Source organism: Dermacentor albipictus, chromosome 8, assembly GCF_038994185.2.
Source record: "Dermacentor albipictus isolate Rhodes 1998 colony chromosome 8, USDA_Dalb.pri_finalv2, whole genome shotgun sequence".
Taxonomy (NCBI): Eukaryota; Metazoa; Arthropoda; class Arachnida; order Ixodida; family Ixodidae; genus Dermacentor; species Dermacentor albipictus.
Genome location: NC_091828.1, coordinates 72,423,127 through 72,439,370, shown reverse-complemented (window position 1 = coordinate 72,439,370; position 16,244 = coordinate 72,423,127). Strand labels below are relative to the sequence as shown.

General features: G+C 44.7%; 1 long non-coding RNA gene across 1 annotated transcript; it reads right to left on the bottom strand.

Moving 5' to 3' along the window:
* Nucleotides 1-625: 625 nt before the first annotated feature.
* Nucleotides 626-3,168, bottom strand: LOC135920827 (uncharacterized). The gene is made up of 3 exons (XR_010570333.1): nucleotides 3,075-3,168; nucleotides 2,231-2,336; nucleotides 626-758 (listed from the first exon to the last, which is right to left on the bottom strand). It is a non-coding gene; the product is annotated as an uncharacterized lncRNA (long non-coding RNA).
* Between the last annotated feature and the right edge of the window lie 13,076 nt (nucleotides 3,169-16,244).

Sequence of the window (16,244 nt, the reverse complement as noted above, 5' to 3'; positions counted from 1 at the left end):
TAGATTGTGCCAGAGGAAAGGCGTTCGTTCGCTTAACCTAAAGAACACCAACGCCGAGGTGCGAGTGCCCCTACGAGACAAATAAGTTAAACACACACACACACACACGCACACACACACACACACACACACACACACACACACACACACACACACACACACACACACACACACACACACATATATATATATATATATATATATATATATATATATATATATATATATATATATATATATATATATATATATATATATATATAGTATTGCGCTTTCAGGTTGTCGCAAAAAACCACCCAAATACGTCACCAGATTAGTATTTTGCGACAATGGGGGCCTGCAGCAGACGCATCAAAAGTGCAAAATTTGTTGAATAATTTTGCACTTAGCACCATATAGCGTATTGAAACGCGTGTAAGTTAAACGCTTCTCTTATGAACCGTGCAGAAAGTTTGCATTGCATAGGTCAATGTGGTAATAAGTAATGAATCATAGTGTTTTTTAAAGTTAAGGCGTAAAATTGCGGTAACCTAATAAGCTACGATTCGACTCCTGTATGTACATCCCGCAACGTAGGATAAATAAATTGCTGTTTTCATTCGACCAAGAACTTGTGTCTCAATGCTAAAGGTAAAAAATACTTTATTCAAGGGTTCTTCGTATACTTGGATTAGCAAGCATAACCGAATTTGCAGCAATCTGGCCAGGGTCCGGGCGCTCGATGTACGCAATTGCTGTCTGGCTTCTCCTTTGGGCAGCTGTGCATGAAAAAAAAAAGGTATTGATTTGCAGACACACGGTTGTGTTGGTGAAACTTTGTTCCTAGGAGTCTGATGCCTATCCCTAGGAAATGAAATAGTATCCAGGCAAATATTTTAGATAATAGTGGTTTCGGTAGGATTGCTTTTAAGGGCATTGCTAACATGCTCGCGAAAATGGATTGCTCTACCACGAATGCTGAAATACATGACACCGCGTTTGATGTACTGGATTCGCAAAGCGCAAGTTTGAGGTTTCTGATTCTGATACAATGCATTGACGTTTCTGATACAAGTTCACTACTTTGAGACTCCTTGAAGAATCACTTTTCTTGACACCTGAGTAGTGACACAGGGGGAAGTTGGTACTCTAGAATTGCATGATCATGCCGGTCTTTAAGGAACCTAGTCGGAAAAAAAGTGACAAAAGGAAGCGATATGCACAGCACAACGTGCACAGCACATATTGTATTTTGCAAAACTTGTCCCGACAAATCAGTAAAAATAAATATGTGCAGCTGCACGCGATTCTTCCTACTCTCATTATGAATATCTCAAAAGTACTATGAATTTCAACATTGTGACTAAAACAAAGATGTTATGCACCCTCCACTATTTCTATTACATATTCTTAAAATGCGTATGTTGGGCAGTAAACCGTATAAGTATACTTGAAATAACTTATTTACTATACGTAAGCTACAGCTAATCATTCGTAAGAGCTCTCAGTGCGCTACTTTGCTCATGTAAAATGCTTAACTACTGCATGCATTTCCTAGCGTTTCCTACTAACTTCAGCAGGTTGCCATCCGCTGTGATTTGCGTTTCGAAGCTTCCAAATGGGGGCCTTTAGCTTTTAGACATAGCAGGTGACACGAGCCATGCTTTCCAAATTATCAGCGCAGTTTTTGGGTGTTCAAACATTATTTGTAAACAATTTGCCCTAACATTGTGAAAATCCATGCAGTAATGACTTCGTTATAATTATTTTGTATTTATATATTTTTCATTTCTGGAAACATTTAGCTGCGTGTATGACAGAGACAGTATTTGGCTATGTGATTATCATCCCCACGTTAGGATTCAAGAAAATATTTGTCAAGAAAGCCAGCTGGTTCTTGTGCATCTGCGGCGGTGGCTTCAAATGCGCTACAAACGCAAGTTGAATCTGCACTCTCTAGGACAGTCACGGATTTATCCCTTCTAGGACATGTACTCGGAGTCAGCTCCTAAAACTTATGGTAACCAATCGTAAGGCTCACTTTTCGGTATTCGAAATGGCAACAAAATCTCCACATACACCGTCAGGCAACAGCTATTCCCGCACGCACTGGTGGTCAGCCTGCTATAAAATTAATAATAATTGAAGAACCCAATGTGATCATGTCAAACAAAATTTACAAAGCACCTGCACCTAAGGACATTTTCAAAAAAAAACTGTTCAATAAGTCATAACAAAACTGATGCCTTACTCTTCAATTTCTAGTCTACTGCCATTACAGACGATCCCAAAGCATGGCTTCTCGAACCCATAATGGCCTCCATCTACAATCTTGGTATAGTTAAACCAACAATCCCCTGTGGAGAGAAAGACACAAACAGGTGATCTGTGCAGTTCTATTTGATAACTTTCACAAATAAGCTAATTGCACAATTAGGCCAGAGTGAGCACAGTAGTTTGCTGCGCGTCCGCAACGACGAAGTTAATGATGACAATTCGTTTAGTTACATTATTTATAAACCGATAAGAACTCTATGTTGTGCCTCCAAAGAACGCTCCGCTGACAGCCTCTTTGCGATCATGGGAGGGTTTTTTGGCCTTCAATAAGCTCATTTTGCATAACGTATACCGTTTCGCTCAAACACATTATCCTAATCTTACGCACGTGGTTACATTATGCTTTTTGTCATTACACAACAACGTGACATTGCTACCTGGGATTCTTTAACGGCCTCCCAATGCATGGTACACGGGCTCTTTTTGCATTTCTCCCCCATCGAAACGAGGCCGCCACAGTCGGCTTTCTATCGCTCGCCCGCGGACGCGAAGGTGCAACGCCAAAGCCGCCACACCGCCACGGCGGGTGATGAGGTCATCGAACGTGCCTGTATCCACGTTGCTTCAGCACCCGCTCCAATGAAAGCCCCCGCGACGGAAAGTGGAACAGCATATCCGCCTACATTGGTAATCACGTCAACGTAGAAGTTATTTAGCTTCACGATATTTTCCATTGATGCATGGTATGCACAAATGGAACGTTACGTTACCTTTCGGAAACATTTCGAATCTACAATATACAAGAATATGTGACTCACCGTTCACCATATTGCATGACAAGACGGTGGCAAACAGAAATGTAACGATAACTCCAAGAAACTTTGTCATTTTCTTGAATAGATGACAGCTGTATAGGCTGAAAAAAAAAGAATTGTCGCATTAAAACCAGTTGAATATATGTTACAGTTACATTCGTCTTACTATGCTGTGTAAAACGAAACATAAGTGTGCGAACACAGGGATGAGAACCTTCTTTATCAGAACGTGTAGTTTGATCAATAGATTGTACACTTGAACAACGTCCCTAGCTAAGCAGACTTTTTCAGGGACGGGAGCTCTTAGAATTTTAGGCACCTAGTCATTGCCTCCCTTCGGGTGTTAGTTTTTATATATTGTAGCGGGTAATATGCATGTGGCACTGTAGTTGTAGTGGGTAATATGCATGTGGCACTGTGCGGACTGCCACCGCTGCGGCGCGAGACACGAGCGCGGGTTGTTGATGCGAAGCGCTAGGACTCCTGATCTAGAGCTACCTGCGATCCCTCGAACGAGCTACATAAACCCCATTTCATTTGGTGGAGGTGCGGGGTAACCTCGAAAACTGGAACTCCGAAGCCGGACGCTACCGACTGCTGCGACCATGCCTGACGAAACCACCCAGGAAGATGCACAACAGCCTCCGACGGTCATCGTTTCCGGTGCATTGCGCCAGCGTGATCCTGCCATCTTTAGCGGCACCGATGATCATGACGTGGAGGATTGGTTGTCATCTTACGAAAGGGTGAGCCAGCATAACAAGTGGGACGACGTCACAAAGTTGCACATTGTGCACAACATTGGACATTGTGCATTGTCCACATTGCACAAAGTTGCACTTAACCGGCGTCGCGAACCTCTGGTTCCGAAACCACGAACACGATTTCACAACGTGGAGCAGATTCAAGACAAGTTTCACAGAAGTGTTCGGGCGCCCCGCTGTGCGCAAGCTTCGCGCAGAACAACGCTTACGGGGGCGCGCGCAACATCACGGTGAAACGTTCACAAGTTACATCGAAGATGTCATTGACCTGTGTAAGCGCGTGAATCCGTCAATGGCGGAACAGGACAAGATAAAACACATTATGAAAGGCATTGATGAGGACGCATTTCAAATGTTGCTAGCGAAGGATCCGCATACCGTGGCCGAAGTTATCAACTTGTGCCAAAGTTTTGACGAGCTACGGAAACAACGCATCTTAGCTCGGCGCCCACCGCCTACGGAAGATTCGTTAGCAGCATTGGTTATTGGCGATAACCACACAACTTTGCTGACGCAAATAAAAGAATTTGTGCGCGAGGAGGTCGCGCGACAGCTCTCGATTTTGCCGACCACGGAGAAGCCTTCTCAATATTTGGCTCCAGCGATCCGACAGGTAATTCAAGAGCAAGTGACCGAAGCTCTTCCACCTCCGTGTCAGCCGGCTCCCGTGGCCGCGCCTCTGACGTATGCTGAAGCCGCTGCACGGGCGCCTCGTCTGCCGGGATTCTCTCCTCCGCCTTCAGCGCCTCTCCAGCCGGTGTTCTCTCATCCGCCCTCGCCTCGCCAGCAGGTCGCTCCCTTTTTCAGCGCACAGCAGCAAGGCACAAATCCTTGGCGTACTCCTGACAACCGCCCAATATGCTATGCCTGCGGTACACCGGGACATGTAGCGCGCTTCTGCCGCCGGGCCTTGCCGGCCTTCGTGGGCACCGCGCGACCACCCAGCTCCGGCTTCCGACCATACCGTATGCCTCAGCGACCACCACCGGAAGTCTACGCTGCTGATGACATACCAGCACCGCAGTCACAGCTCTACAATACTCGTCGCTCACCTTCCCCTCGTCGGCGCTCACTCTCACCCATGCGTCGTAGGCCCAGTGCCAGTACTACTGAGGCGGAAAACTGATTTCCGCAGTTCCTGAGGCACGAACTGCGTCATCGTCGGAACATCAAAGTCCTCGTTTTTCCCCCGCTAACGTTATTGAAGTGTCTGTTGATGGCATCAAATGTCTTGCTCTCGTCGATACAGGTGCTGCTGTATCTGTGATTAGCGAGAAACTTTGCCGTGAATTACAGAAAGTGACCATGATGCCTTCGGTTTTATTGCTTAGAACAGCCAGTGCACAGCAAGTTCCCCTTATAAAAATGAACGTTAACATTCTTTAGAACTCCTACCAACTTTCGATTTACTTTATTGACAGTCTATTTACATTTACATTCTAGTAACATTTGTTCATACACAGTCAAAAGACTTCCTTCTTACTTTTGTATAAAGAATATTTTCAATACACCGTTAACAGACTTTCTTCTTACTTTTGTATAAAGAATATTTTCAATACACTGTTAACAGACTTCCTTCTTACTTTTGTATAAAGAATATTTTCAATACACCGTTAACAGACTTTCTTCTTACTTTTGTATAAAGAATATTTTCAATACACTGTAAACAGACTTTCTTCTTACTTTTGTATAAAGAATGTTTTAATACACCGTTAAAAGGCTTCCTTCTTACTTTTGTATAAAGAGTATTTTCAATACACTGTTAACAGACTTTCTTCTTACATTTGTATAAAGAATGTTTTAAATACACCGTTAAAAGACTTCCTTCTTACTTTTGTATAAAGAATATTTTCAATACACTGTTAACAGACTTTCTTCTTACTTTTGTATACAGAAGGTTTTAAATACACCGTTAATAGACTTCCTTCTTATTTTTGTATAAAGAATATTTTTAATACACCGTAAAAGACTTCCTTCTTACTTTTGCATATAGAATATTTTAAGGTCCCCATCAACATGTATTTTTCTAGCTTTTGTCTCTATAACCACTTTAGTAGTGCGTCACAAGGCTCGTTACTTTTGTGTTAAGAATGTTTTACTATACGTCATCGAACTATATTTTTTTGTTTGAAGGACATGTATCCTCAGTAGGTCCACAGCTCGTACTGTTTGCCGAAAAATATTTAGAATGGGAAGTAACTTGAGAGTTTTTGATAAATTTTTCTAACACACATTAATGCCTACATATGACATACTCAGGAGTCAAGCTCTTTGTTTTAAATCATAGTCCCAATCCAAGTCGGTAGCGAATTGTTGACGGAGTGCTACTAAAATGTTTAAAGGAATATATTCGTAAACTGTTAGAACTAATCTTTCTAAAGGTTCTACTGGACTACGTGAGCGTACGGTGACGTCAGCACACTCCGAGAAAATTTGCTTGCGCTACACCACCTCACCGGTGTGATAGCGGACTACTGTGCAGGCCGCGCACCAATTGCAGAGCTTTATCCCGACCTTCGGGCTGGTTAATTAAAGGCCCATTTACGCTTGAGCCGTGACGCGTGCGGTCGTGCAGAAAACTGTACATTTCACCCACTGGTTCACAAATTTTGGCATACACTGGGCTCGCACATGCAGTGTAAACCGAAATGTCTGTACCAGTCTACGAAATGTGCAAATTTTCACCCGACCACACGCGTGCGGTAAGGCGGGTGGTGTGGCGTGGGGCTGGAGCGCAAATTTGCCCTTACCACACACTGCTATTGCAATGCCACCAATTAGCTTTGCAACGAGATAATCAGGTCAGTGCATTCTGCGATATAAATAGTACGCCCTAAGCTCAAACGTGTCAGCATAGTAGTGTCAAGATATTAGTTAAAAAGAATAAAAAGAGCCGAAACTCGGGGCAACACGGCGCTGGAACGTTGCCGCTCAAATGTCCAAAAGGCTGCAAAATACAGCTGCTGCTGAGTGAGAGCGAGTATTGACCTGAGAAGCGCACAGTTCGAATAGGAAGAAAAGCCGAACTCTGTGCAAGTAACACCTTTCTGTGAAAAAATAATTAAATTACCCTTACTGTATAAAAAATGTAGCTTTCTACGCGTTCCTATTCGCGCGCTTTCGTCCCTTCCTCCTACTGACGGCTGCTGCACATTAAAGGAAATGGACATTGCATCAAAGTGAAGGCAAAGTAACTATGTCAACTGATGTGCTTTATGGCGATGGTAGCTTGCTGTGTGTGAAAACAGATAGAAAAGAAATAATTATGCACGCTTAACATTCAGTGATCTTGCTCCACAACACGGCGACAAAATTTTGAGTTCCGACAACGGGTCATCATGACATCCGTAATAATGGCATTCCGTATACCAAGAGCCAGGATATCAAAGGCCATGCTTTTGCCGTGCTTCGGGCGTCTGAAAACTGCTAACGTCATAGCCGCCACGCTTTGGACATGTATTTGAGTATAAAAATAGTACTACAATGTGCTTCACCGCTGGGCGCTAGGGAGCAAAGCTTTGTCTTTGAAAGCAGCAAGTGCTAAAGGATGCTCTTGCGCAAAATAGAATAACCACATAATTTACCCAATATGATATTTTTCTATGTTTATTACATTTCGAGAAAAATGTCGGTTTTCAGAACAATAATTGTCTAGAAAGATAAAACTATACAGCCCCTAAATGCCCAACAAATTGAGCCGGCTGTCTTGTCAGTTTTTTTTTTTGTCAACGTCGCGTCGGCCATGAGGTGCATTTCTCCCTCTAAGTGCACTTCCCAGAAAGGGGTGCGTACAAAAGGCCAGCCACAACTTTCACTGAGAGGCGACGAATGTCTAGGTGTGAGTCAACCATCGCAAAGTAGTGGGGAAGGGGTGGGGGGGGGGGGGGGGCATGTTTCGGCTTAAAGAGGGGCTTTAGTTCCGCGGCGGTCAAGGCGAAGCAGGTGGATGGAAAGAATGTAGCATGCCTCTCCCGCGCATGCGCAAAAATTTGACAGTTGGCCGAGTCGAGGCAAAGAGGGTGACTATCGCAATCGCCATCAGTTCTTTTGCGACGCCGGCATGGTACGGTCGAGCGATGTAGGTGTTTCGTGGCGTATTGTAGCAGCAATCTAGCTGTTTTTGCTGCTTTTTATTCTTATGATGTGTTGTGGCTAATTCATCAATGCAAGCCAACCAGCAAGGTGTTTGCGAAGCCCACGGTGCTTTCTTCGTTCCGTGATGTGAGCGTTTCTGGAACTTCTCTGCCAGCTGCGATGCAGTGTCGTGTGAAGTGATTCAATATTGGCACTGTCCGTGTTTTAAACTGCACAAGTAGCGAATAGTTGTTCCTCAAGACTGCTATGCGCCGAAGTTTTCTCTATCTCCAAACTATAATAAAAGGTATGTTCTTTTCCATCTTTTTTCATAAACATTTTATTTTGATGTTATTTTATTTCTTCCTACGCCGCATTCTGGCAGGTTATTATAGCGCGAACTGTAACGGCGTGAAATGTTTTAAGAACGATTGTCTTACATTTGTCAGCTGCCCCGCGTCATGCGGTTCGCTTGAAGTTGCTATAAACAAGAAGCGTACAAATACTTCGTTTTCACAGTGTTCGCATTGACTTAATGTGTGTTAAATATTGTCTGATCATGAAATCATTCTTTGCTCCTTCGTACTCTGGCTGCACAGGATGAGAGATAGTAAAATATTGAGCGTATAGTTTCATGGTTCACAATTACATATGTTTCAGCGGAGCGGTTCACAATGACGTAGGTTGCACTGGTTAGACAAGTGCGAATGTGAAAGAAAATCATTCGCGCTTGTTAACCATTGCAACCAATGTCTTTGTGAACCGGTATATTTTGACACTGATATTTTGTTTTTGAGTAAAAATAAACGATCACGTCAAATTACAGAAGCGTTCCATATAATAAGGCGTGCTTAAAGATGCGTCAGTCAGCCATTGGTTGCTATCACTGACAAAGCATTTGTATTCTTGAATACTGCTTGAAGCTTTGTAATTTGTAATAATGTATATAAAAATGGATGACACGTTTTGCACATGCTCGGTGCAGCTAGCTGGCGCTGTTACGTTCAGTCCTTCCAAAAATAACCAGCTGTGAGTAAACGCTCGCGTGTCCACCGTCTCTGCGTCCGTGTCTATTGTGCGCGCTACAAGTTTCACCATGAATAAACCATTTAATTAACTTTTTGAGTGAGTAACTCATTTATGCAGATAATTGGTAGAGAAAACATTCTGGACACTTTCCTAATTTTAATAACATGTAGTAAATACAACGCAGCAAATGATATGCATTGCAATATGTTCCCAATCCTTGCCATCTCCTCTGCAAGTAAACAGGGATGACGGTTACAATTTTAGGATTCATCTGAACCTTGTTAAAAAGCTGTTCTGTGTATGTGATATGCTAACCTGAACATGATGTTAACACTGACCATCTTGTTTCTGTGCAGGGTTGGTTCATTCTGCAAACATTCTGGACATCAGCTCTGAATGTAAAGAATGCATTATAATCGATGCTTCCTAGAGATTATGCGACAGCTGCCATGCCGTAATCAACTAAGTTATTATTAATTTATTATTTTTATTGATTTCTCTACTACTTCTCTCACAATTCTGTGTGAATATTTTTTGTGTGAATAAACCTCTTTCAGTGAAAACTCGCATTATTTTTCCATGTACATGTACCTTCTGGGTTTCATACTGCCTTTTACCAACATGCTCACGCATACTGACACATTTTTACACTATGCTACTAGGTCGTATGTGGGACAAATGTTACTAGGGGGATAGCAAGACGTCAGTAGCAAGTACATAAGCACATGGAAGTAAAATATTGCCAGAGTGTTACTAAAGAGCCAAAAGACTTGTGTTGGTTGGCGGTTAGTAGAATGTTTACAGACCATCTATGAACATGCTTCAATTGAAGTACGGTAGCCAATTCTTGATAGGGTCCAATTCTTGATAGAATCCAATTCTTGATAAGATGTTACTAGGTTGTATAAAGACATGTACATGTTAATAGGTGCTTGGTAGGAAGTTGGCAGAACGTTTACAAACGTTGTTCGATTGGAAGAATGTTAATACGGCATATAAAGAAAGCTTGCTAATAGGGGATCGGTAGGAAGTCAACAGAAAATATATGAACATTTTTCTTTTGAAAGAATGTTAATATAGTGTATAAAGAAAGCTTGTTAATAGGGGATCGGTAGGAAGTCAACAGAAAATATATGAACATTTTTCTTTTGAAAGAATGTTAATATGGTGTATAAAGAAAGTTTGTTAATAGGGGCTTGGTAGGAATTTAACAGAAAATATATGAACATTTCTCTTTTGAAAGAATGTTACTAGGGTGTATAAAGACAAATGTTCATAGGAAATTGGTAGGAAGTTTAAAGACATCCTATGAACATGTTTCTATTGGGAGTTGGTGGCCAATTGTTTCTAGGATGTTACTAGAGAGTTGGTAGGATTGTATAAAGACATTTGGTAGAATTTCAATTGACTGTTGGTAGGTTCTAGTAACAAAAGTCTATAGACTGTCTAAAAAATGTTGCTAGCAATTTTTATAAGGGTCAGCCAGTCGCTATGTGCACTGCCAGGGTGTTGATTCGAGACATTTTGTATCCGATTGATTTCTTTGTGCTAACTTGTCGCTCCCACGATGTGATTCTCGGTTGGGATTTTCTGTCGCGCCATCACGCCGTCATTGACTGTGCACGTGCTGAGGTTCAGTTCTCCGTTCTGTGCGATATGCCATCTCACGACTTTCAAGTTCATGATGTAACCAGGATCTGTGTAGCTTCAGATACTGACCTTCCCCCTCATAGCGCGGTATTTGTCCCTCTTTCATGCGCATCGCTTGCCGAAGCGACGGTCATGTTTTCACCCGCTGCAGTCTTCATTCGCCACCAGCCTATATTGTTGCCTTTCGCTCTCCTCACGGTTCACCATGGGGCTGCAGAAATACTGATTTCTAACCCAAATTCGTACACTTTGGCTTTGCACTGTGGCGAGGCTATTGGTACCATCCAGACTGTGGACGCTGACGTTATTGTGCATTTCCCTGTTCCCGACGACGTGGATACTGCCAACGTAACAGCACTGGCACCCCATGTGCCATCTAACCGAGTACCACCGGATGTTTTTTGTCGCTCTATTGCCGATGACCTCGAGCCGACACAACGTGAGCGGCTTATTGCCCTTTTAAATGATTTTCACGCCTCTTTTGACTGCAACCAAGCATCATTAGGCCGCACAAGTACCGTCTCTCACCACATTGATACGGGACACCACGCACCATTACGCCAGCGTCCGTACCGCGTGTCATCCACCGAGCGTCGTGTCATCGCCGAGCAAGTTGAAGACATGCTTGAACGTGGTGTTATCAAGCCATCCTGCAGCCCTTGGTCATCTCCTGTAGTACTCATTAAGAAAAAAGATGGCTCGATTCGTTTCTGTGTGGACTATCGTCGCCTCAACAAGATTACACGAAAAGATGTCTATCCTCTACCGCGCATAGATGACGCCCTAGATTGTCTTCATGGTGCCGAATTCTTTTCTTCTTTGGACTTGCGATCGGGCTATTGGCAAGTGCCAGTGGATGAATCCGACCGCTCCAAGACAGCTTTTATTACGCCTGATGGCCTGTATGAGTTTACCGTGATGCCATTCGGCCTCTGCAATGCACCCGCGACATTCGAAAGGATGATGGACAATCTTCTACGAGGCCTCAAATGGAAGACGTGCTTGTGTTATTTAGACGACGTGGTAGTTTTCTCCCCTGATTTCACCACTCACCTCTCTCGTCTACGCGAAGTTCTTACTTGCCTTACCACCGCCGGCCTTCAACTTAACTTGAAAAAGTGCCGCTTCGGAGCTCGCCAGCTGACCATACTTGGCCATGTCGTGTCCAAAGACGGCGTCCTTCCCGACCCTGACAAACTTCGTGCTGTCGCAGAATTTCCGCGGCCGACTACAGTGAAAGAGCTCCGCAGTTTCGTCGGTCTTTGCTCTTATTTTCGCCGCTTTGTGCGCAATTTTGCCTGCATCATCGCTCCCCTGACGAAGCTCCTGGCTGGCTCTGGTGACCTTCGCGACTGGACTCCGGCGTGTGACCAAGCCTTCACCACTTTGCGTCGTCGGCTTACCTCACCGCCTGTTCTACGCCACTACGACCCGAGTGCACCGACTGAAGTTCATACCGATGCCAGCGGCGTTGGTCTTGGGGCCGTCCTTGCACAACGGAAGCCTGGCTTTCCAGAATATGTGGTTGCATATGCGAGTCGTGCTCTCACGACGGCAGAATCCAATTATTCTGTCACGGAAAAAGAATGTTTAGCTATTGTTTGGGCCTTAAACAAATTTCATCCTTACTTGTATGGCCGTCCGTTCGACGTTGTGACAGACCACCACGCACTCTGCTGGCTTGCGTCACTGAAAGACCCGTCGGGGCGTCTTGGACGTTGGGCTCTTCGGATCCAAGAATTTGACATTCGCGTCATTTATCGATCCGGGCGCCAACATTCTGATGCAGATGCGCTCTCCCGTGCGCCCATGCGATCCGACGAAAGGCCACCTTCATCCATAGAGTGCCCGGTTGCTACGCTTGCTGTTACTGACATGCCGTCTGAACAGAGAAAAGATCCGTGGATTGTGTCTCTCATTGACATTCTTTGCAGTTATTCAACGTCTACATGCCCTCGAGCCATTCGTCGCCAAGCCACCCACTTCGTGCTACGGGACGCCATCTTGTACCGTCGAAACTATCAGCCCGACGGTCGCAAATGGCTACTAGTCATCCCTCGCCATTTGCGTTCCGACGTATGCACGTATTTCCATGCAGACCCACAACAAGCTCATGCTGGCGTCCTGAAAACCTACGAGCGGCTCCGCCAGCGGTACTACTGGCGCGGCATGTATTCTTATGTCCGCAAATACATTCGGTCATGTGCAGCCTGTCAGCGACGCAAGACATCTTCTCATACGACAGGCCCTCTGCAACCTTTACCGTGTCCTGCACGTCCTTTTGATCGGGTTGGCATCGACCTTTATGAGCCTCTTCCATGCAGTGCTACCGGAAATCGTTGGATAATTGTCGCAGTAGACCACCTGACAAGATATGCTGAAACTGCTGCACTTGCTTCGGCTACTGCTCGCGACGTCGCCGCATTCATCTTACGGCATTTCGTCTTACGGCACGGCGCACCGCGAGAACTGCTCAGTGACCGAGGCCGTGTCTTCTTGTCCGAAGTTATTAATGAGCTACTCGCCGCGTGCCGCACTATTCACCGCACCACTACGGCGTATCACCCACAAACTAACGGTCTAACGGAACGATTCAACCGCACCCTTGGGGACATGCTCACCACGTATGTTGCGTCGGATCATTCCAATTGGGACGATGTCCTCCCTTTTGTGACGTACGCATACAATACCGCCGTTGAGGCTACCACAGGCTTCTCACCATTTTTCCTTCTTTATGGGCGTGAACCATTCGCTACCCTCGACACCGTACTACCATATCACCCGGATGCCTCTGAATTCACCCCTCTTTCCGAAGTTGCTCGCCATGCTGAAGAGTGCCGCCAACTGGCTCGCTCGTTCACGTCGGATAGCCAAGGAATCCGCAAAGATCGCCACGACAACGATCAGCCCACACAGTCCTTCGCCGTGGACTCTCACGTCTGGCTTCGGCTGCCCTTCCAAGCTCCAGGCCTTAGCCCAAAGCTTGTCCCGAAATATCAAGGTACGTACCGGATCGTCGCGTGTACTTCGCCTGTGAGTTATGTGGTCGAACCGGTGACGCCATCTTCGGACAAACGCCGCCGTGGCCGCGAGACTGTTCACGTCAGCCGCCTGAAGCCGTACCACGACCCCCTTATCGTATCATCGCCTTAGGTCGCCAGGATGGCTCCTCTTCGCCCCGGGGGAAGTTGTAGCAGGTAATATGCATGTGGCACTGTAGTTGTAGTGGGTAATATGCATGTGGCACTGTGCGGACTGCCACCGCTGCGGCGCGAGACACGAGCGCGGGTTGTTGATGCGAAGCGCTAGGACTCGTGATCTAGAGCTACCTGCGATCCCTCGAACGAGCTACATAAACCCCATTTCAATATTTAATAAAGTGTGTTGCATGCGTATTTGTTGCACAAAAATTAATCGCTATTCGTTCAACTAACGTTGTGTAGTCAGAGTGCGAGCGCAAAGCGAATGGTGGTGTGTATTCTAGAACTTCTGCGATAACCAATGGTTGCGTTGGAACGTTCGATGAGTCATGTTTAAATAGCCAATGCATGTCACCCATAGATCATCTTGCGGCGATCAACGATCGCCGCTACCGTTGTGTGAGTCTAACCTGTTTTTCTGGGCACAAGTTCGCGTAATAAAGAGTTCTTTACGTGATTCTTAGATGTGTCGTGATCTCACTTTTCGCCTCTAATACAAGGAGACAATATTACAGGAAGAACAGTTCAATTCCGCTTTTGCAATTACATCCGTATATAAGGTTACTGTTACAACGACCTCTTCGGTAATTGATTTTATCTTGTCGTCCTTAGGTTACCGCGCCGGCCCCGTGAACGCTGTAAAATGACAATCACCATGATCATATTGCTTTTGCAAGCCTTATTGTATTGAAAGGCATTCTGACCCACACAGTTGAAATAATGAATGCCTGTCTCTTGTACGTAATAAAGCACGAAATCACTAAACAATGCCAACACTATATATTATCGCTTCGTAAGTAACCACAAGCGTGCAAACCTTCTAACGTAACAGCTTAGGATATTCAATGGTTTCGAAGAAAACGTAATGCCCGAGTATTTACCCCAAATAACGCACACTTATATAACAGCAGTGTCATTATATATATATATATATATATATATATATATATATATATATATATATATATATATATATATATTTATGCATTCTACTGTCGCGAGAAGATCGCAGTGGACACTCAAGCACCGTGATGCAGGCGGAACTGAACAGGTGCACGAGAACGAGCGAACGAGGTGCTTGAGGGTGGATGAGCCGTTTGTAACTTGATACTGTGGTACCTCCATCTGCACGTCTTTTTAACAGCTCCGTACCGTTCAACAAAAAGACCGTCCTTTGTCTGGCTCTACCTTGAGCGAGCTCTCGGGGTTCTGGCTAAGTGTGAGGTGGATTTAATCCACTTATTGTTGGCGACAAGTAGGGTTTTGAGAGAAAGTTAGTTGCTTCAATGGTAAATAGTGCCACAGCTGGGAACAAATTCTTCAGGGTACGACCCGGGGCGATCTCCACCTTGGTCGGCCTCCCTACCGCCTGATCCTGAACTTAACATTTCAGCGCAAACACCTAAGACGATCCACAAAAAGAAAGACACGACACACACTTTCTTTTTCTTTTTTTGTGGATCGTCTTAGGTATTTGCTATGAAACGTTAAGTTCATAATTATGTACCAACTAGGCCCAAATGAAGTGTTACCAGCTGATCATGTGAACCATGAATCTTTGTTTAGTAGTGGGGTGAGCGGCATTCTTGTGGCACTAGTACCTATGCGTGGAGGAACGATCTGGCTCTACAAACCGAAAACAGTGCAGACAAAACTTCAGGCAGCCACGAATCACTACTCGTACCTAGCTGATGTACTACAGTTTGGCGTAGCTGGGATCGTTAGCTGTTCGCCAGACCAGGCATGCGTATATGAACTAATTGTAGGAAGATTCACCGAATGCTTCCCAACACTTCTATCCTTAAACTTAGCGCAATTATTGCCGACTGTTAGTTCTCAGCCAAAAAAAACTGTCACTCGCAGGAATATGGCGTAATTGATACTACATTTCACATAAAGCAAGTCAGGCCTGTTTCACAATTCTCAAGCAGAACACTATGCGCGCAGACAATTCTGATTCTCAGGCTACCTCAAACGTGAAATTTTACGTGCGGGCACACAAACAGATGCGTTCTCCCCTGGATACTACTAATGCAGACACAATTTCTAAATCCTCTCTAGATTCCCTCTCTAGGTTCAACTCCCTTCCTCCTTAAAAAAAACCCTTCTTAATTCAACTCAACAGCCAATATTTAGAATGAACATGTTCCCTCTGCGATGCTCAAGTAGAGGGCGCTACAGTGAAACTGCAGTTCGACATTCGCAGCTTCTACTGATTTAAACATTCCATTTCTCAGCTTTGCACAGGTGTTATTTTACTGCAAGAGATTTGGTTATCCGCAAAAATAAGTTTGCTTGCGCGATTCTAGGTCATTTCGCCTAGATCACTCGGCTAAAGGTGAGGGCTTGGTAATTATCGTGTCGAACAAGTTTTGCCACAGGGCGACTATGTCACTCCAGCTGATGTCTCGAGAATGTTAAATTCTAGCCGTAGAAATTATTCGCCATGGGAATAC